Source organism: Schistocerca piceifrons, chromosome 8 (assembly GCF_021461385.2).
Source record: "Schistocerca piceifrons isolate TAMUIC-IGC-003096 chromosome 8, iqSchPice1.1, whole genome shotgun sequence".
Taxonomy (NCBI): Eukaryota; Metazoa; Arthropoda; class Insecta; order Orthoptera; family Acrididae; genus Schistocerca; species Schistocerca piceifrons.
The window spans coordinates 101,397,930-101,420,332 of record NC_060145.1 but is presented as its reverse complement, the minus strand read 5'-3'; positions in this window follow the sequence as shown (position 1 = coordinate 101,420,332).

The following is a 22,403-nucleotide window of genomic DNA, read 5'->3' as shown; positions in this document are numbered from 1 at the left end:
GTTGGGTTCATACTGTAACGGTACAGTGGCAAATGTAAAAATGCAGTATTTTGTATGGTGTGCTCCATGCTGTGAAAACGATTGTATTTCATGTTTCTCCTACACTTATCGCTCTGGTTCGTGTGAGACTAAATCTGTGGTATAAAACAACAGATTAGTCCAAATAAAGAGTATTTGGTTTTACTTTTTGTCCTAAAATTTAAATTGTTATTTTTTCTTAATTTAAGCAACCTTTGATAACAATCTTTCATAAACTTTCGATAGTTAAGAATTTATATTTGAAATGAAAACAAGAATTCCACGTGCATTATTCATAAAAAATGATAAATTACAATCACGGGATGTGGACATTTCAAACTGAATAAGAGAAAGATGATTAAGACGAGACTGGAACCAGCGACCCATGGACTGCACTAGGTTATCAATCCACTACGCTACCGATTCCGCTACACACGCAGTGTGTATGTGCATCTCAGCTGTACTAAATTCACTCCCTCGGATAACTTCATACCGATTTTCTTTTGTAAATTGATGAAAATCATTAAGAAGAACCTGTTTCTCGGCACTTTTTAACCGTATTCCACACGCGTGTTTGACTACGGAGCAGGAAACAGCCACAGCCATTTTCATGCTGCGTGTTATCAGTGCGACAATCGGAGCACGACAGAACAGAACTGTGACTTTACACGATTTTTTAAACAAAAATTGCATAGCTAAAGTGTGATTAAGCAAAACGTTAATGGCTGTTAATACATTAGAATATCTTAATGGTTCGTTTAACGTAAGTTAGTAATGATATATCTAATACATAAGTAGAACCTGTTTCCAAGGGCGTAACAACATCATTGTACGTGTGCTACACTTTCTGACCAATCATCGCGTTTGTGTTTGTTGACATCAGGAATATTCTTATGATGAGCAGAATATAGTAACAGGCGCAAGAGCTGCAGTGTAGCCTGCCTGCAGGAGCCTACGACTCTCATCACTAGAGACCGGATTATATGCATTTACATGTTGCATATGCATCTGCATATTTGGCTCCTTTTCACCGGCTACTGCATATTTTAACCAAAAACTTTTGACGATGCGCATTTTCGCTCTATGTTTGCAATATTTTAAAAGTTTAGACGGGTGATCTCTAGCTCGATCTAATTTTGCGGTCTTATGGATTGACTGCGACCTAGAACTGCGTGCGACTGCTAACCGAGAGGCCAATGCCTAGTGAAATCATTACAGAAGAGCAACAGGAACAGGTAGACAGAGTCAGTGCTCCTGCGCCCACGTCACCTGTTAATCCCGTCCGCTGTCATACCGCACGCGTCAGAAACAATTAAATTAAACTACGCAACCTTTTAGTCACACGTCCATTATTTCAGTTTAGCTTTCTATTTACTTGTACACAGTTTAACGTGTTTACAACGTGTAGTGTGTAACGTGCTGTGCACCATGCCGCCCGAAAAAAGAAACCTTTACATATGAATTGTTTTATATTGTCGACAATGCGAGAAAAATATTTCGTGCAAAACAAAGTTTCAAATAGACCAGCTTGTCAAGACAAGTTTTCATAACGCAGGAATGCAGAAGAAAGGACCACGACAGCCACTTCTGACAACAGCAAGTTGCAGTAGCAGGGATTTGTCCAAAGCTAACCAACAAAGTCGGTTTAACATGGATCTATGTGAAGCATTCATTGCAAGCAATATTCCTCTTCACAAACTTACAAACCCTATCCTCAAAGATTGCTACGCAAATATTTTTTAAATTAAAATATACCAGATGAATCAACATTGCGTAAACATTACATACCGACAATTTACGTAAATGTTCTGGAGAAATACGCAATGAACTCAAGGACAGCATTATCTGGATCTCAGTTGACGAAACTACTTGTGGCCGTTACGTTGCAAATTTAATTGTTGGTACTTTAATAGAACAGCCTTCTTCTTCATATTTAGCGGCCTGCAAAGATATTGGAAAAGTAATTCATTCTGCGATCGCCAGATTTGTGAATGAGGGTGGTAGAAGAGTATTTCCAGAATCTTCTGCAGATGAAAGGGTATTTGTGTTTATTTCAGACGCTGCTCCCTATATGATCAAAGCAGGAAAAGCCCCCCGAGTATTTTATTCCAGTTTTATTTACGTGACGTGCTTTGCTCATGGAGTATATGGACTTGCTGAAGAAGTATTTTCCACGTTTGTGAATGTAAATAAACTGATCTCATCCACAAAGGTAGAATTTCCAAAGGCCCCTGATCGCATCAAGACCTACAAATAAAAACCACCAAATGTGCCTTTATCTTCCGAACCAGTGGTAATCCATTGGAGTACGATAGTCGAAGCTGTGTTGTTTTACAATGAACATTTCGAAGCCATTAGAGGGGTAGTAAACGACTTCAATAATGAGGAGGCTTTGGTAGTTTGCCAGTGCAATGAAGCTTTTAATGATTCTGATATTAAAAAAGATATTGCTGTCATTAGCAATCATTTTTCCCATATACTGCAAGTATTAAAAAGCTTAAAAGTAAAGGTTTGTTGTTCAATGAATGTCCGTAGTTAATGAATAAAATTATTCTAGTGAACTTCTCATTGCTGGAGGTATTCCTAAGAAAACTTAAAGAAAAGTATGAAAACATTTTAAACAATAACCCAGGCTTTGAACCTTCGTACCAGATTGATAGTTTTAGTAATGGGACAGGTGAACTTCTACCAGAGACGATAAGTGCCAACATAACACCCATATTCAAATACTGCCCAGTTACCTCAGTTGATGTAGAACGGTCCTTTTCTGCTTATAAAAATGTTTTGAGTGATCGAAGACACAATCTTACTACCGAACATTTGGAGCAGTATTTGGTCGTTTATGTTTACAATAGCAGAAAAATGTAAAACAAATTTTAAATGATGCTTTGGTCCAATAGTATTAATTAACTTCTAATTCAGTACAAAAAATTCATGATTGCATGTATTTTTTTTAAATAAAATATTACGGAGTTTCTGAGCGTGCCCCTCTGTTTGCAATATATCTTTAAGTTGGTCCTGTACGTATCTATTGTTTCTCTGCGACTCACTCGCATAACATCCTCTTATTTCCGACAACAATAGCAAAGAGGGAATAATTCTTGAAACACGGTACGCGTCCCCATTTTGCAGATATTTACAAAATAATCCCAGAAAGGCTCCCTTCCCAACCTCACAAAATGCTATCAGCGCTCAAAATGGACCGATATTTCGAGTGGCCGGCGCTCTTCCTCGTAACTGATACGCACAGGTTCGATTTGAAATATAATGAACCCTGTAACTACTATTTTTTTATTTATTTGATCTAGCATATTTCGACACTTTTCATGCAATTTTTTAGCATTTTTCATGCATGTTTTAAGGTTTTTATGATGCATATAATCCGATCTCTAGTCATCACAGTAAGTCTCTGCTCAGGAAAGGCGAACGTGTTGTGGCACTGAGTATGCTTCCGAACGTCAGGATGGGAGGGGTGACGGAAAGGGGGGGGGGGGGGGGAGAAGGGTGGTCTTAGAGAGGCCTTTTGTCGTTTCCTTAACTCATGCGTCAATGACGCTGCCTTCCGTGATCATGCCACAGGAGGGAAGGAAACAGGAGGGCCGAAAAAGCCTAAGCTTCCTTTGATGCTTTGGATCGGTTTGAAATTTCGTCGAATGGTTCTGAATGGTCCGCAGTGGTTCCAGCCTGTACACCTGAGCAAACACTGCTGTCCCACTGCACTCCAAAGGCGTGCGACTGCGTTCAGTGGTGTTGCTGTCACATGATGTTATTAGAGATATCGTCCGCAGGGCGTCAGCCGTGGCTAAGGTTGACAAGAACGTCGTCCTCTTGTTCATTGTACTACGGACTGTCATTTCCAGCAGCGAAATGTATGGGAATCAACAGCTAACGGAAAGGGGCGGTTTCATTTACGAACCTTATGCCACTCCCTGAGGCCTTGTCGCGTTGATTCTTAGCGGCGGTATGTCTGTAAATTTTTCTCGACCACCCACAAGAAAACCGCGTGATTTCGACGTTGGGTGTGGCTGTTCTGACCTCCATTGCAGAAGCGCCAGAGGAAGCTATGAGAGTTGGGTAAGTGGGGGAAGCGAGGGCACTTCCATCGTGTGACTCGTCCATGATGGTACTGGGCAGAATTGTGGTGCAATTTCGTGCCGCTGTCACACCATCAACCCACCTTACACCTTAAATGAATTTCTGAGTTTCGGCCTTTCTTCGCATGTGTCGACACCTTGCTGTCTCAAGCGTCCCAGGTGCCACGCTTTTGCACCATCACAGAGAAAGCTTGTAGGCACCTTTGGACCGAATTTCAAGCTTCTACGTCGGAATGAGAGGCATTTTCGCCTTTTCGAACAGGTGAGCCTGTAATTTTGTTTGCGCATTGTAGAATAAATATTCCTATAATTTTTCGCCCTGCAACCAACAGCTCTTGAGATTTATGTACAATATCAGTAGTTTACTTCCTTCATTTTATTCATAGGTGAAGCAGAATTCAATGATGAGTTACCTGAACTACTGGAGAACATCCTTGTAAAAAAGGCAACATTTGTGATTTATCCTCTTCAGTCCCGAGGAACCGTATATAATGCTTGCCGGTTTTATTATCGCTCGCGTACGCAGCTGAACTTTTTATGGCCTGTGATATCATGTACAGTAGACATAGCGCTTGCGTCAGCTCACTCGTTCGTCCTTCTGCGGAGCTTCATGGTGTGGCAGAACTGATTGGAAACTTTGGATTCTGTGACTCCACAAACGCAGGTAAAGAAATAAATTTTTTAATTACACGTGTTTTCACATGCTTCAATATGGTATAAAAGCTGTACAGACATCTCTCAGTTAGTGGCGAGCCCTGAATTAACGTTGTAACGGATTTGTAAGTAGTAAACTTTTGGTTATCACTTATGATACCTCAGGACTCCATGCCAGCTTTGTTTATTTCAGTTGAAGTGTGGTTATATTCTTTTCCATTTCATTCCCGGACATGGCTCTTGAAGGGATCGCTCAACTGGTCAACAGAATTAATCCATATTAGTCTGATATAGAGACTGATGAATCTGATGATGAAGATGGCGCTTTGATGCAATGCATCAGAAGACAAAACACTGCCTTACGCTCAGTTCGAGGAAGGAAAGTATTGTTGAAACATTAAAATGAGTAAGAATAAGCGTGTTATTACAATAGCTATTGTTTGCCTGCAGACAGTTTACCTGGAAAATTTTGGTTTAAGTATTTTGAATTTTTACTTGCAATTGCTGGAAATTTTAGTACCGGGTGTGTAGTTTGACTATCTTGAAATCTACAGCAAATGTGAACAATAGTGTAATGCTGATTACTTTTTTTGTAATAAAGTAACATGAAATTGCATAGTTATGTGTATAATTGTCCTGCTTTTGTCCCAATGTATCACATACACTGAAGAGATAAAGAAACTGGTACACCTGCCTAATTCCGTGTGGCGCCCCCGTGATCGAGCAGGAGTGCCGCTACATGACGTGGCATGGACTCGACTAACGTCTGAAGTAGTGCTGGAGGGAACTGACACCATGAATCTTTCAGGGTTGTCCATAGACCCGTAAAGAGTCGGAGGGGTGAAGATCTCTTCTGAACAGCACGTTGCAAGGCATCTCAGACGTGCTGAATAATACAGGGTTATTACAAATGATTGAAGCGATTTCACAGCTCTACAATAACTTAATTATTTGAGATATTTTCACAATGCTTTGCACACACATACAAAAACTTAAAAAGTTTTTTTAGGCATTCACAAATGTTCGATATGTGCTCCTTTAGTGATTCGGCAGACATCAAGCCGATAATCAAGTTCCTCCCACACTCGGCGCAGCATGTCCCAATCAATGAGTTCGAAAGCATCGTTGATGCGACCTCGCCGTTCTGGCACGTTTCTTGGTGGAGGAGGTTTAAACACTGAATCTTTCACATAACCCCACAGAAAGAAATCGCATGGGGTTAAGTCGGGAGAGCGTGGAGGCCATGACATGAATTGCCGATCATGATCTCCACCACGACCGATCCATCGGTTTTCCAATCTCCTGTTTAAGAAATGCCGAACATCATGATGGAAGTGCGGTGGAGCACCATCCTGTTGAAAGATGAAGTCGGCGCTGTCGGTCTCCAGTTGTGGCATGAGCCAATTTTCCAGCATGTCCAGATACACGTGTCCTGTAACGTTTTTTTGGCAGAAGAAAAAGGGGCCGTAAACTTTAAACCGTGAGATTGCACAAAACACGTTAACTTTTGGTGAATTGCGAATTTGCTGCACGAATGCGTGAGGATTCTCTACCGCCCAGATTCGCACATTGTGTCTGTTCACTTCACCATTAAGAAAAAATGTTGCTTCATCGCTGAAAACAAGTTTCGCACTGAACGCATCCTCTTCCATGAGCTGTTGCAACCGCGCCGAAAATTCTAAGCGTTTTACTTTGTCATCGGGTGTCAGGGCTTGTAGCAATTGTAAACGGTAAGGCTTCTGCTTTAGCCTTTTCCGTAAGATTTTCCAAACCGTCGGCTGTGGTACGTTTAGCTCCCTGCTTGCTTTATTCGTCGACTTCCGCGGGATACGCGTGAAACTTGCCCGCACGCGTTCAACCGTTTCTTCGCTCACTGCAGGCCGACCCGTTGATTTCCCCTTACAGAGGCATCCAGAAGCTTTAAACTGCGCATACCATCGCCGAATGGAGTTAGCAGTTGGTGGATCTTTGCTGAACTTCGTCCTGAAGAGTCGTTGCACTGTTATGACTGACTGATGTGAGTGCATTTCAAGCACGACATACGCTTTCTCGGCTCTTGTCGCCATTTTGTCTCACTGCGCTCTCGAGCGCTCTGGCGGCAGAAACCTGAAGTGCGGCTTCAGCCGAACAAAACTTTATGAGTTTTTCTACGCATCTGTAGTGTGTCGTGACCATATGTCAATGAATGGAGCTACAGTGAATTTATGAAATCGCTTCAATCATTTGTAATAGCCCTGTACTCACGTCTGCTGTGTTTGGAGGCCAGCGCAGGTGTTTAAATTCTGAAGAACGTTTCTGGAGCCAGTCTGTAGCAATTCTGGACGTGTGGGGTATCGCATTGCCCTGCTGGAATTGCCTAAGTCCTTCGGAATGCACAATGGATATGAGTGGATGCAGGTGGTCAGACAGGATACTTACGTACATTTCACATGTCAGAGTCGTATGTAGACGTATCAGGGGTCCCATATCACTCCAACTGCACGTGCCCGACACCATTACAGAGCTTCCACCAGCTTGAACAGTCCCTTGCTGACTTGCAGGGTGCATGGACGCATGCGGTTGTCTCCATACCCGTACACGTCCATCCGCTCGATACAATTTGAAGCGAGACAGTCCGACAAGGCAACATGTTTCCAGTCATCAACGCTGCAGTTCAGTTTTGGCGGGCCCAGGCGAGGCGTAAAACTTCGTGTCGTGCAGTCATTGAGGGTACACGGGCGGGCCTTGGGGTTTCGAAAGCCCATATCGACGATGTTTCGTTAAATGGTTCACACGCTGACACTCGTTGATGACCCAGCACTGCAATCTACAGCAATTTGCGGAAGGGTTGCATTTCTGTCACGTTGAACGAATCTCTTCAGTCGTCGTTGGTCCCGTTCTTGCAGTATCTTTCTCCGCCAGCAGTGATGTTAGAATTTGATGTTTTACCTTATCCCTGATATTCACGGTACACTCGTGAAACGGTCGTACGGGCAAATCCCCACTTCATCGCTACCTCGGAGATGCTGTGTCCCATCGCTTGTGTGCCGACTACAACACGACATTCGAACTCACTTAAATCTTGATAACCTGCCATTGTAGCAGTTGTAACCGATCTAACAACTGCGCCAGACACTTGTCTTGCGTTGCCGACCGCAGCGCCGAATTCTGTCTGTTGACATATCCCATACCAGTTTCTTTGGCGCTTCAGTGTATCATGCCATCGACAGAAAATTCACTATAGCTTCAAAAATATTTTTGAAGGTCGTTCGTCTTTAACTAGCATTAACAAAAGGAAATTGTCGCAAATGTTTCTTATTTGCACTTTTAATGTGTTCTTGGGACTGTAGAAGCTACGCACGACGGGGCGGCACCCCATTTTATGCGGATCGTGCGACAAGACCTAACCTCAACGTTTCGTGGGCGTTGTACTGGTTGACGATGGCCAGTGGAATGCCGTAGCATTCCTCACACCTGATTCCGTTGGATTTCTGTTTCATTGGAATTTAAATGCATTAGTCTACGACCAAACCGTCGGCAACGTGCAGACGTTACAGGAGCGTCTGACCAATCCTTGTGACGCAATCCGAGTGGAGCCAGGTGTACATATTTGAAAGAATGTTTTGATTCACTGCGAAGAAGGGCTGAAGGATGTGTCAGATGGGTGGTAAAAACATGCAGACCTGCTCGTAGTGTTTAATTCTACGTGATGGGCAGATGGGAATAAGAGAACCGATCGGCCCATATCACAACAGGTAGTTATTTCCGGACACATGATTGTTCTCGTGATCTTCAGTCTCAAAACTGGTTTGATGCAGCTGTACATGCTACTCTATCCTGTGCAAGCCTCTTCATCTCCGAATAACAATTGCAACCTACGTCCATTTAAGCCTGTTTACTGTATTCGTCTGTTGGTCTCCCTCTGCAGTTAGCTTTAGAAAGAGAGATTAATGAATTTTTCATGGGCATTAGTAAATAATTTCTAGTTAACAGTTTTTTACTGATCTTTGAAATGACGCGGTAGATGCAGTTCAGAACGTGTAAAACGTTTCCTTCCGGTATACATCTAAAATATGGTGAGAAGTCAACAGAACAGACTGACAGTGTTAACTTCTTGGGATTACAGCTTCATAAGAGACCCAGTTTGAAGGGATGTACTACGAAACTAAAGAAATTTTTATTTTCAATGCGTATTTTGTCATATGTAGGTGATATAAATATAGAAAAACTGAAATAATGTGTTTATTTTTATTCCGTAACGTCATACCGAATCATATTTTGAAGTACCGCATCAGTCCAAATACAAGTTTCCGAGTCCAAAATCCTCGACACGAATTATTGGTATTGTTGCAGACGCGTATCCAATGAACTCTCAATACACTAATTGCTGCTTCCTTATATTTTTATACCTTAATAAAGATTGTCGCAAATAACACCAACAGCTGAGATCATGGAGTCAGCAGCACAAATAAGAATAACTTATACAATTAATTAACGATACCTGTTTTGGCCCAGAAGATGTCTATTATTCAGGAACATCCACTCTCAGTAACTATTCAGCAGGAGTAAAAAGTTTATTTTAAAGGAGCCTAAACGAACTCTTAGTGCCAAATCCTTCTACTCCGCTGTACAAATATCTGAACAGTAAGAAAGGCTATGTTGGGCTTTATTATTAATAATATAAAATTATTTGAGTGTTACGTTAAATCTGACTTCTCCACATCTTTAGTGGAGTTATATGACCAATAGCAATAAATGTTGTTGGCTGCTTTATGTATCATGATGAACCGTCACAGCAGTCTAAAATTTATCTTATGCATCTCACTATGAACACATTTAGGCGTTTGTCACCGTGTACGGTATCACTTCTTAGATGAAAATAAGTTTCAGTTATTTCACTGATTACACACCCACGATGACTATTATACTTAGAATCTGTGGAAAGAACATTAATATATCTCTTCTATTTTGTAAATCTGTATTCCTGTTTACAGACATATCTACATAGTTGGGGATCACTTCATGCTGGATCAATGAAACATTAAGTATATCTAATAATAATATCTAACCAAAATGAAAAAAAAAAAAAAAATGCGCACGTCATTCCCTTTTCGGGAGGGATATCGGGCATTAACTATGTGCTTATGTCGTTTACGTCACTATGTTGTAGAGTTATGGGACACGTTGTATGGTCTTTATTACTTTTATTGACAACGAAAACCGCATATGAAGAAATCACTATGACTTCCACAGACGGTGATCCGAAACTCATGTCGTTCGTTTCGTCCCTGTGATCCATCAGTTGTCGGTGCCCACGTTAAACTGTGTTCCCTCATTTCCACCACGCATTCAACACAGTTACGGTTACGGAATGACGGAAGAGACATGAGATTTGCTTGTCAGATAGAAATCAACACATCATTCTTGAGCGGATAACGTCATCGGATATAGAAATGGTTCCAGTGTACCCCAAGGAGCTGTTACAGTTAGCGAAATGTTTCAGTGATATGGTGGATACCGTTAAAAACTCGGAGTACCTGTCCACGGATGATGCTAATGTTTTTAGGAAGCAGCGTTGACACCAATAGAAATGTTAGAAGACCTGCAGAGAATGGAGACTTGATGCAGAGGCTATCACATGAATGTAAAGTTAAATAATTGTAAGTTATTACGCGTAAATAGGTGAGAAGAACCATTCTTCTTTGATTACATGGTTGATGATACATCGCTGGAAAAAGTGGCAACTGCAAAATATCGAGGATGATTCGCCAGTAGCCAGCTGGAAAGTGTAATAGCACCCCTGCTGCTTTCTATATACTTAAATGACCGACGGATTGGGTGAACAGCAGTTTACGGCTGTTGACTGATGATGCTCTGCTGAATGGGAAGGTTAAATCCTTAGGTGACTCTATGAATTTACAAGGCGAGTTGGTGTGATGAACGGCAGCTTGCTCCAAACGTAGAAAAATGAAACTCAATGCGGATGAGTAGGAAAAACACCCCTGTAACGTTAGAATACGCAATTAGTTGGGTGCAACCTCACATAGTCATTTTGATTAAATATCTAGGCATAACGATGCAAAGTTACACTGAAGCGCCAAAGAAACTGGTATAGGCACGCGCATTCAAATGCAGAGATATGTCAACAGGCAGAATACGCCGCTGTAGTCGGCAGTGCCTGTATAAGACAACACGGGTCTGGCGCAGTTGTTAGGTCAGTTATTGCTGCTACAATGGCAGGTTATCAAGATTTAAGTGAGTTCTGAACGTGGTATTACAGTCAGCGCTCGAGCGATGCGACACAGCATCTCCGAACCAGCGACGAACCGGCGATTTTCCCGCTCGACCATTTCACGAGCGTACCGTGAATATCAGGAATCCGGTAAAACATCAAATCTCCCACATCACTGCGGCCGGAACAAAGTCCTGCAAGAACGGGAACAACGACGACTGAAGAGAATCGTTCAGCGTGACATAAGTGCAATCCTTCCGCAAAATGCTACAGATTTTAATGCTGGACCATCAACAAGCGTCAGCTTGTGAACCATTCAACGAAACATCAAACTCCCCATACATGAACATTATTGAGCATATCTGGGATGCCTTGCAACGTGCTGTTCAGAAGAGATCTTCACGCCCTCGTACTCTTACGGAATTATGGACAGCACTGCGGGGTTCATGGTGTCAATTCCGTCCAGTACTACTTCAGGCATTAGTCGAGTCCATGCCACGTCGTGTAGCAGCACCTCTGCGTGCTCGCAGGGGCCTTACACGATATTACGCGGATGTACAGTTTCTTTGGCTCTTCGGTGTATATGAAATGGAATGAGCAAGTTAGATTGTTGGTAGGGAAGGCAAATGATCGAGTTATTTTATTGGGAGAATTTTGAGAAAGTGTAACTCGTCATAAAGGAGACGGCGTACAGAGTGTTTGAGAATCCAGTCAGGCCGGGTTGAAGGAAGACAACGATGCATTTCAGAGGCGCGTTGCCGATTTGTTTCCGGTAGGTTCATCCAGTATGCAAGTATTACGGAGATTCTCCGTGAATTCATATGGTAATCCTTGGAATGAAGACGATGCTCTTTCCGCAAGGCATTACTGCGCGAAATTTAGAGAACCCGCATCTGACGCCGACTGCGGAACGATTCTGCTGCCCCCGCCATCACGTAAGGACCAAGAAGGTGCGAGAAATTAGCGCTCATACGGATACTTTCAGACAATTCTTTTTACCTCGCTCAATTTACAAGTGGACCAGGAAAAGGAATGACTATTAGTGGTACAAAGTACCCTCCACCATGAATCGTACAGTGGTTTTCGGGGTGTATAGGTAATGTAGATGTTTATGTATAGTGAAACTACATTATCAAAATGATTATTGGAAAACAAAGACCGTACCCTAAAAGAGGTTTGCGGTTCTCTCAGATGTTTACAATCAAATTTCCAGGAAAAATCGAAAACCATATTGGTAAATACACACACACACACACACACACACACACACACACACTCTTCAAAATGTCCATAGGTAGAAATACGATCTTTTACAGATGCCTATCGACTGGAGTTATTCCCACGCATTGTTTGCAAACGGACCAGCAAAGGAATCTAACGACAAGTGCACCGAAGTACGCTCCGCCATGCACCGGCTGTCGGTCTGAGGAGTATAGATGTTATTGTCGAAGATACAGAGCCACGTTAGTGCGTTGTACGCAGCAAGGAACGAAGTTCTTTAATTGTAACTTAGTATCCGAAATCTTTCCTCGACGAGATGTATTTGTCCGTTAAGAATCGCTGCAGAGAATTGTGCCAGATCATATGTTCAGCGTTCAGGATGGCAGCAGTGTAAAGTGTTGTTCTGTCTCCTGTCCGTGTTATTATATGGAGCTACTAATAATCGAACTAGCCACACTATTTTTTTCTGTAAAGTTAGCATGGAGTGTTGAGGTCGTTTCAAAATCCCATTACTACAGAAATTACCGGACAGACGACGTTCCCTACGTCACGTCATAGGCAATCGTTTTTGTGAGATATCGTTCCAAAGCTGAGCGCACATCCCCTCAATCAGTGCGCTGCAAAGTTGCTGGATTTTAGAGTTTTATTTGGGAAGTGTTTCCTAAAAAATTCAAACGGAAAACAGATAAGTGACAGTAACAAAGTTATCGCGAATTTATGGTCTCATACTTCGTATAACCTAACCGAGTTCGCACAGTAAAAGTTCTTCGAGTTTATTTCGGTCGTAAACTTTTTATAACTGAAAATCTCTGTGAAGGTTCTAAGGAACTTGGAATGGTATAGTGCGGAGCAGCACTGCCCTGTTTGCCTATAAACGTAGCTGCAGGCGCGGAAGAAGCTATCGAGCCGGAACGAGATTTGACTAGCGCTGTGGAATTTCTTTCTCTGCATACTACGTCGCTCAATACAATACGAAATATTTGTGCTCAATCGTACGACTGCCATACTGAAATGAAACGTGGGAAACGCTGCCGTCCTGCAAATGGGATCTTTCCTGGAGTATATAAGAGGTGCAACGAGTGTAAGTGCAGATATTTCTATTAGTAGCTGAGGACGATGTACTGAACAACATTACATCAGTATTTACTTCATTTGAAGACTAATAATTATAGCTATGTTTTTAGGTTGAGTAGTACCTCCAACTACATTTGGCAGGAGCAAGCCATTAAGACTTATTTTCACCTGGTCAACAGGTCAGATGTTGAAGTGTGGATGTGTGGAGGAAAAATGGTGACTCTGTACTGACGGGCGTAGTCCACTTACAAGGAACCCTTTGATTGCGAGGTTGCAAAAGCGCAATTATGTGTACGCCATTCGACGCCTCCATACATTCTCTACCATGGAACCACAATATTAGCTGATAATGGTAACCGGGGACGGGAACTGAGCTGTCCAACGGTGCGCACAGCATGAAGCTACGGAGCGTAGAGTCCACAGCTCGTGGTCGTGCGGTAGCGTTCTCGCTTTCCACGCCCGGGTTCCCGGGTTCGATTCCCGTCGGGGTCAGGGATTTTCTCTGCGTCGTGATGACTGGGTGTTGTGTGCTGTCCTTGGGTTAGTTAGGTGTAAGTAGTTCTAAGTTCTAGGAGACTGATGACCATAGATGTTAAGTCCCATAGTGCTCAGAGCCATTTGAACCATTTTTTTTTTTTTTTTTGCATGGAGCGTAGTTGAACATGTTAGTGACCGAGTAATTCACAACAGTGCAACAGCGCTACTAGCGTTCATACAAATGAGAACAATGGCAACCATAAACAAAGCAAACTGTGGTATCAACGTCCGATACCACACTTGGAAGGGATTGCAGTAATCGACCGCGGTCCGCATTAGTATCGCTGGACCATCGAGTCGCGACCAGCGCCGCTCCGCGGCTTGTATTAAGTTTCTAGGGAGCTCTCGTCCACTCTTGCTCTGGACGTCAAGTAGTAAAGTAGAATAGCCTTCAGCCGATAGGAAGCAACCTCTAACAAGGCGCTTAGTTGCGTATGGCCTAAGTGAGGCCTCAATAGCTATCTGTTTATAATTATATGTAAGCAGCCAAGAAGAATCCTGTACAACCAGTTAAGTACAATATATATTATTTCTTACCAGCGACTTCTAATGATTTTAGTAGTTGCAGATCCAGACCATGCAGCCAGCACCTTAACGACGACACTGACAAACCTGCTGTGATTTATATGTTCCTGTTTAGCATTGGCGACGACTCATTCGTCGTCATCATAAGACAAACATTGCATTATATCTACAACAACAGTGGCCTTAGTTGATATTTTGTCAGAAAGGAACCCACGGAATTTCGCAGAGTAGAAAGCAGTGTCCGATGAAATATTATCGATTCTGCAAGACGAGTCAGTGGAACGCGCGGTGTCGTACGCCCCCGACTGTGCTGACAATGTACATGAGGAGTACTATAATGACGATACGTGCTGAACAAGTGAAAATGATACTGAAACGCCTGTCAAGCCGTATAGTTCTTCATCCTCGTCGGACAGGGAGCCACAAATCCCGTCTCCAGTGAGACATAGTAAAGGACAATCGTTTTCGAAGAAGTGGGTACTAAACATAATTATGTACGTGGAAGATCATCCATAGCATGGTGAGAAAAACAGCTATGAACACATTTAGAATAATTCCACAGTAATAGTATGGTGTAGTGGATAAGAAAAATTTAAGAGAGAACAAGACGCACTTTTTACAAAAACTGCGCGTTTCAAGGATGCCCGTTACAATTTACGGGATGTGCGTGGTAGTGACCTGCTACGCTATGCAAATCAAACAGCGCCCCACGTACATTACAGTGAGTTCAAGGGAAGCTGTGGATGGTTGTATAACTTCAAACAGTGCTACACGACTGGAGGACGTAAGATAACGAAATGTCTAACAAAGCGTCAATTTAACGATGTACAGCAAGCTGTGGAATCAGTCGAGGAATTTGTAGATGAGATAAAGTAACGTATGCCATCGTTCAGTAGGGAATTTGTTTTTTTAGCTCTAACCAATCGGAATTTGAAGAGAAAATACATATGAAAGGTTAATGGAATTTTATCATATGCTGACATGGCGGGAGACCGTGGCTGTTATTTGAAGATAAATGTTGATGGTGTTGAGACAGCAACTAGCCACAAATTTAAGTTCCTTTATTCAAAAGGTACCGTTACCGGTTTCGAATCATTACAGTTCATCGTCAGACGGCCTTCATGCTTTCATTAGAACATGTGGTGCAGTTTTTACTGATTAGTTTTCCTAAAATATAAATAATACATAATTATAAGCACGTCACACAGACAGTTGCGTTACAGATTTGCATTGGGATGCGACTCACGTGAAATGCCGGTTTGGAGTACTTGTTTTCATAGTTTTCATCCAGCAGACGGCGTTCGTAGTTTTCGCCACATTCCCATCCTTGCACACATAAACGTGTATAATTGAGCGCTTCAGATTTGTCACTGAATACATTTCCGGCACATTCCTTAAAATAAATTTGTGGCTGGTTTCTGTCTCAACACCATCAACATATGAAAGGAACCCTTGAAATTAAAGGCACCAAGAGAGTTGTGTCAAGAGCGACTAACGTCAGTGTCTTAACGCATTCGTATACAGTTATGCCGACTGTTAGGTTGGGTGGTAAACCGGCTGGAAAGTTGTTTATTGTGCTGTGGGAAGCAGGAGATGCTCTGTTCCCTACGATTCTTTCTGGTATGCGTGATCTTGCAAGAGCAGCAGGGAATATTTACGTCAGAGCAAGCCAGAGTAAAAAACTGGCGTAAGAGAAGTACAGCTATGGTATTCTCACTGTTTTTGCCCAATAGCTGCTCAAAATAACTTCATTTTGCTTGGTTCCTGGTCTGCGTATAAGCATCAAAGTCCTTTAGAACAAACTTTCCCACCTGAGAAGTGTATGACCACCTGGAACCACTGGTCAAATTCAGCTTCTGCATTTTTGTTTTTTCCGTGCCTATAAAACGTATTACTGCACTATCGGCAGCTACGCCTTACAGAACAGCCAGTTCCACGACAAACTCCACCACAGGCTGTTTGCATTCGGTTGCATGCCATCCAATCCGATCAGTTCTCACCACCCCGTTACAATTCTACACCCATCCTGTACGAATGGATACCTATCTCAACGTCCTGCATGGTCTGCAACTTCCTAGGAGTTCACCTTAGATCTTGATGGTGCGAACCTGTGTGTTCGTTGTGGCGCAGCATTTTTCATTCGGTGTTTATGGTGAAAGTTAGTGGTTTGTTTTGAACATTTCTTGAATGTAGACGATCTCCTTTCTGTGGATCATGATACAAACATCCGACAGAAGGCTGATTTCTGCACCTGTCGGGCGCTTCATTGTCCCTTCCTGGTGTACATGGTAAGTAATTAGCAGCTAGGATTTTCCTGCCACAATTATTAACACCACACTTTCAAATATCATTACGAAATTTTGACCTTGCGACCTTGCACTTAAGAGGTTTCTTGTTAATGAGGCAATTACGACCACGCAGGAAACAGGAAACATGAGGTAGTAAACTACTCATATGTGTCTTGTCTGCTAGATATCGTTAGACACAGAGTAAAAGCAAGTAACACACTAAAATGGGTACATATTAACATGTTAAGGTACCAGTAATCACAATATGGTGGTTCATTGATCGTGACCGGGCCAAATATCTCAAGAAATAAGCGTCAAACGAAAAAACTACGAAGAAAGAAACTCGTCTACCTTGAAGGGGGAATCCAGATGCCGCAATGGTTGGCCCGCTAGATGGGGCTGCCATAAGTCAAACGCATGTCAACTGCATTTTTTTTAAATAGGAACCCCAATTTTTATCACATATTCGTGTAGTACGTAAAGAATTATGAATGTTTTAGTTGGACCACATTTTTCGCTTTGTGATACATGGCGCTGTAATAGTCACAAACGTATAAGTACGTGGTATCACGTAACATTCCGCCTGTGCGGACGGCATTTGCTTCGTGATACATTTACCCGTGTTAAAATGGACTGTTTACCAATTTCGGAAAAGGTTGACATCGTGTTGATGTATGGCAATTGTGATCAAAATGCCCAACAAGCGTGTGCTATGTATGCTGCTCGGTATCCTGGACGACATCATCCAAGTGTCCGGACCGTTCGCCGGATAGTTACGTTATTTAAGGAAACAGGAAGTGTTCAGCTACATGTGAAACGTCAGCCACGATCTGCAACAAATGATGATATTCAAGTAGGTGTTTCAGCTGCTGTCACGGCTAATCCGCACATCAGTAGAAGACAAACTGCGCGAGAATCGGGCATCTCAAAAAGGTCGGTGTTGAGAATGCTACATCAACATCGATTGTACCCGTACCATATTTCTATGCACCAGGAATTGCATGGCGACGACTTTGTACTGTTCTGCCACTGGGCACAAGAGAAATTAAGGGACGATGACAGATTTTTTTCCACGCTTTCTATTTAGCGGCAAAGCGTCATTCACCAACAGCGGTAACGTAAAGCAGCATAATATGCGCTATTGGGCAACGGAAAATCCATGATGGCTGCTACAAATGGAACATCAGTGACCTTGGCGGGTTAATGTAGGGTGTGGCATTATGGGAGGAAGGATAATTGGCCCCCATTTTTATCGATGGCAATCTAAATGGTGGAATGTATGTTGATTTCCTACGTTATGTTCTACCGATGTTACTACAAGATGTTTCACTGCATGACACAATGGCGATGTACTTCCAATATGATGGATGTCCGTCACATAGCTCGCGTGCGGTTGAAGCGGTATTGAATAGCATATATCATAACAGGGGGATTGGTCGTCGAAGCACCATACCACGGCCGGCACGTTCACGGGATCTGACGTCCCCGGATTTCTTTATGAGGGGAAAGTTGAAGGATATTTGCTATCGTGATCCACCGACAACGCCTGACAACATGCGTCAGCGCATTGTCAGGCGAACTACTCGCTGCTGAGAGGAACGTCGTTACACGTATTGCCAAATTCATCGAGGCTGACGGACATTTTGAGCATTTATTCCATTAATGTGGTATTTACAGGTAATCACGCTGTAACAGCATGCGTTCTCAGAAATGATAAGTTCAAAAAGATACATGTATCACATTGGAACATCCGAAATAAAATGTTCAAACGTACCTACGTTCTGTATTTTAATTTAAACACCTACGAGTTACCAACTGTTCATCTAAAATCGTGAGCCATATGTTTGTGACTAATATAGCGAAATCTGTCACAAAGCGAAAAAAGTGATCCAACTAAAACATTCCTATTTCTTTACGTACTACACGAATATTTAATAAAAAATGGGGGTTCCTATTTTAAAAAACAGGCATTTAATATCCGTCTGACCTATGGCATCTAGCGGACCAACCATAGCGCCATCTGGTTTTCCCCTTCAAGCTAGACAAGTTTCGTTCTTCGTAGTTTTTTCGTTTGACGCTTATTTCGTGAGATATTTGGCCCGGTCACGATCAATGGACCACCCTATATATATATATAGTCTTATGTGGAGTTAGTCTTACGTGACTCACCCAATAATACATAAGACTAACTCCGCATTCATTTCGTGATCGCTTAAAAATATACAAACGCGGTTTCCGGCAAATGTTAGAACGTCGAGGGGTACGTTTTTTTGTTTGTTTGTTTGTTTTTAGCACTATTATCAACGTAGGTATTGAAGGAAGTGGGTTTTTTCTTCTTTTAGTGGAATCGTATACTTCTTGCAACTGCATCGATAGCTCTTGAGAAGAAAATTACAGTAATATAGCGTTTTTTAATGTTGACGTTGAGACCACTCGTAAAAAATTCGAGAAGTGACCTATAATTTAAGAGCACGGTGGCTGGAACTGGTGTTAGCGGTGCAAACATCGTCAAGCAGAGCTTTCGTGGTACGCTTTGTCAGAATGTCAACACGTTTGCCTGCTCACTTGTCTGCACTGTAGGCCGCTCACTTCTGCGTCAGCACTCGTTGCGTGCAGGCATTACACCAATGAGGAGAAGTTGGGTATACTACTTTTATATGGTGAATATAAAAGAAACACCGTAAAAAACAGGACAACGGTTTAGGGCTATCTGTCAGGATAGCCAATGTCCAACGCGCCAGGCAACTGCTCGAATTATTAAGACGCTAGTGCGAACAGGCTGCTTAAACGTGAAGGAGAGGGCAAGAAAGAAGACTGCAACTGACGCAGGACACAAACAAGCTATTCTGCCTACGACGCTAATGATTCGGCGCTGTGGTACGAGAATTATTGCCAAAAAACGTGGAATCAGCCAGACGAGTGTCATTCAGATTCTGCGGCGACAAAATTTCCATCCCTGTCATGTGTCACTACATCAGGCACTTGACCAGCGTGATTTCAAACTCATACAGAATTTGGTCGGTTTGCATTTCAGCAACTAATAGACGATAAGACGTTTTTCCAACGTGTGCTCTTTACCGATGGTTCAACTTTTACTAACGACACTAATGTAAATGTGCATAACATGCACTATTGGGCAGCCTAAAATCCACACTAGCTTCGTCAGGTGCAGCATCAACGGCCGTGGAGCGTAAACATATGGCGCCATAGGGAATTACCTTGTGGGATCTTAACTTCATCTGAGGCCCTGTAAATGGGCGCACACTTTGTGAGGAACAGTCTGCCGCTTCTGCTGGAAGAGGTACCTCTGGATATTGGACAGAGTATGTGGCTGCGAGAAACGTTGTCCATCTCAGTCGTCCCGTGTTGCAACGAAAATATTGAATGAGAATTTTCCTTGACGTTTCATGTTGTCAAATGGGCTGCGAGGTCCCCCGATTTGACTACATTTCCTTCTTTGGGGAGCACTCAAAAATGTTGTCTTTGAGGAAACCCCTACTACGGCAGATGATACGTGTCGTTGAATCACAAGTGCACGCTCTAGTATTTCATCCACTGTAATTACATCTGTTCATCTATCTTTCGATCGGCTATGCAAATGAGTCTTTCAGTCCACAGTCAAGGGCGCTCGTGCTTAAATAAAAGGTAAAGTTATTTTTTTGGAATACAAAATTTATTTGGGTGGTTAGCAAGTCATTTTTAGTAAATCGTTTATTTCATTTACCTGTGTACGAAATTGCATTGCAATGTCAGAAAAGTTCAAATGGTTCAAATGGCTGTGAGCAATATGGGACTTAACATCTGAGGTCATCAATCCCCTAGAACTTACAACTACTTGAACCTAACTAACCTAAGGACATCACAGACACCCATGCCCGAGGCACGATTCGAACCTGCGACAATAGCGATTGCGCGGTTCCAGGCTGAAGTGCCTAAAATCTCTCGTCCACAGCGGCCGGCTCAGATAACTGTGTATTGCACGTAGCTGGTAACATTGTCATTACGCGCTTGCGTTCAGCGTAAAACTAACTTTCGTTAACAAAATATTTATTTTGCGGAGTACAGGTGGTGACCAAAGTACTCGTATTTTTAATAAACTCTTTAGTTCAACGAATGTATCCATATGATATAATTTAGAGCAGTGTAGGCAGAGACAGTTGTCCGACAGCATGTGTCTTTCCTCCAAAAAGCACACAGCCATGTACTGTAAAACTTAGGTCAAATCTTCCTTCTGACATTTAGATATTTAATACAGTACTTGCTTTTTGCAGCGTATAAGACCTCTTTATTTTCTCTGTTTCAGATCACGAAAATCTGGAAGGATACTAATGTGAAATAGTTACTCTAAAGCCTTTATGATACGCTAGATACTAGCCTATGTCGGATTTCCAAATACCGCATTCTTAGGTGAACCTGAATGTAGGTCGCAAGTTGGTTCAAGGGGAAATGAAGCTTTATTCTCGTAGCGCAGTCCTACCTTACAGTTTACAACCATGCAGCCTGGTCGGAGACGCCTGCTTGACAGTGTTCGCACCGCGAATGCCGTTTCCGGCCACAGTGCTCGCTCACTGTAGGACATTTCTCGAATTTTCTTAAGACAGGTTTCAACTTCAACATTTACAATCGCTGTATCACTGTAACTGTCCTCTCAACAACTATCGAATGCATTTATAAAAAGTATACGGTTTGGTTTAAAAAGACGTACTTACTTCAGTATCTCTGTTAGTACCAGCGCTAAAACCATAGAGAAAACAAAAACGTAAGTATCCCTCTAAGCCCTAACATGTGTCAAAAATCGCGTTTCGATATATGGATCTGTTCAGGAAATAAAACGATCGTTACGTCTGAATCACCTAAAACTTGCATCGCAAATACTGTGGAAATTCTGGTTGCTTTTTGCAGCGTGAAAGACCTCTTCATTTTTTAAGAACAAACAGCTGATTTCTCTGTTCCACCTCACGTAAATCTGGTGATGTCTGCTTTTCACAAACTGGATTGGTAATCATGGGTTCGTACTGTTGGCCGACCAACAGATTGTAATAGTACTTAGAAATTGTATTTTTGTACAAACATACCCTTTTTTAAATGAAACAATGCCTGTTGACATTAATAAACTAAAGGTAGGTAGATTAGAATGTCGCCTGTGTTTGTGGCATTTCTAGTGCTAGTCGTTTCGGAGACAACGTAATTTTAAAAGACTCCACATCGCTACTTGCTTGTGCTATGCAACTCGCGTTGTTGCCAGGTACGCTTGAAACGTCCCCTTTGAACAATTATACAAGACTGTGCTTAAACTGACACACAATATTTTTTTTTTAGCGCAACGCATTCTGACTTTCAGAAATCCCTACAAAAGAATGGCCCTTACTAACATTAACCTGTACCTTTCACAAATCACTTACCTCACAAAAATCTTCGTTACTCAAGCTACTGCAATACAGCGAGCGCCACTACTGCCAGCTAAATAAAAGATTCAAACTACGGAAGGCACTAACTACTGATAGGCATAGTTACCAAATGAAAGATTTTAATAGAGAACAAACAATGTATTTACCTTAATAGTCATCAAAAGTCATAATATATACAGCAGTTCATGACATCCATTTTTACAAATTTCAAAACTCCGCCATTTCTCTCCCCACATCCACCACTGCTGGCGGCTCACCTCCAACTGCGCAACGCTACGCGCTGTTCACATCCAACTGCCGCTGCCCAACACTACAATGTCAGACAACAATGCAAACTAGCCACAGACTGCACACAGCACAGTCAGTGATTTTC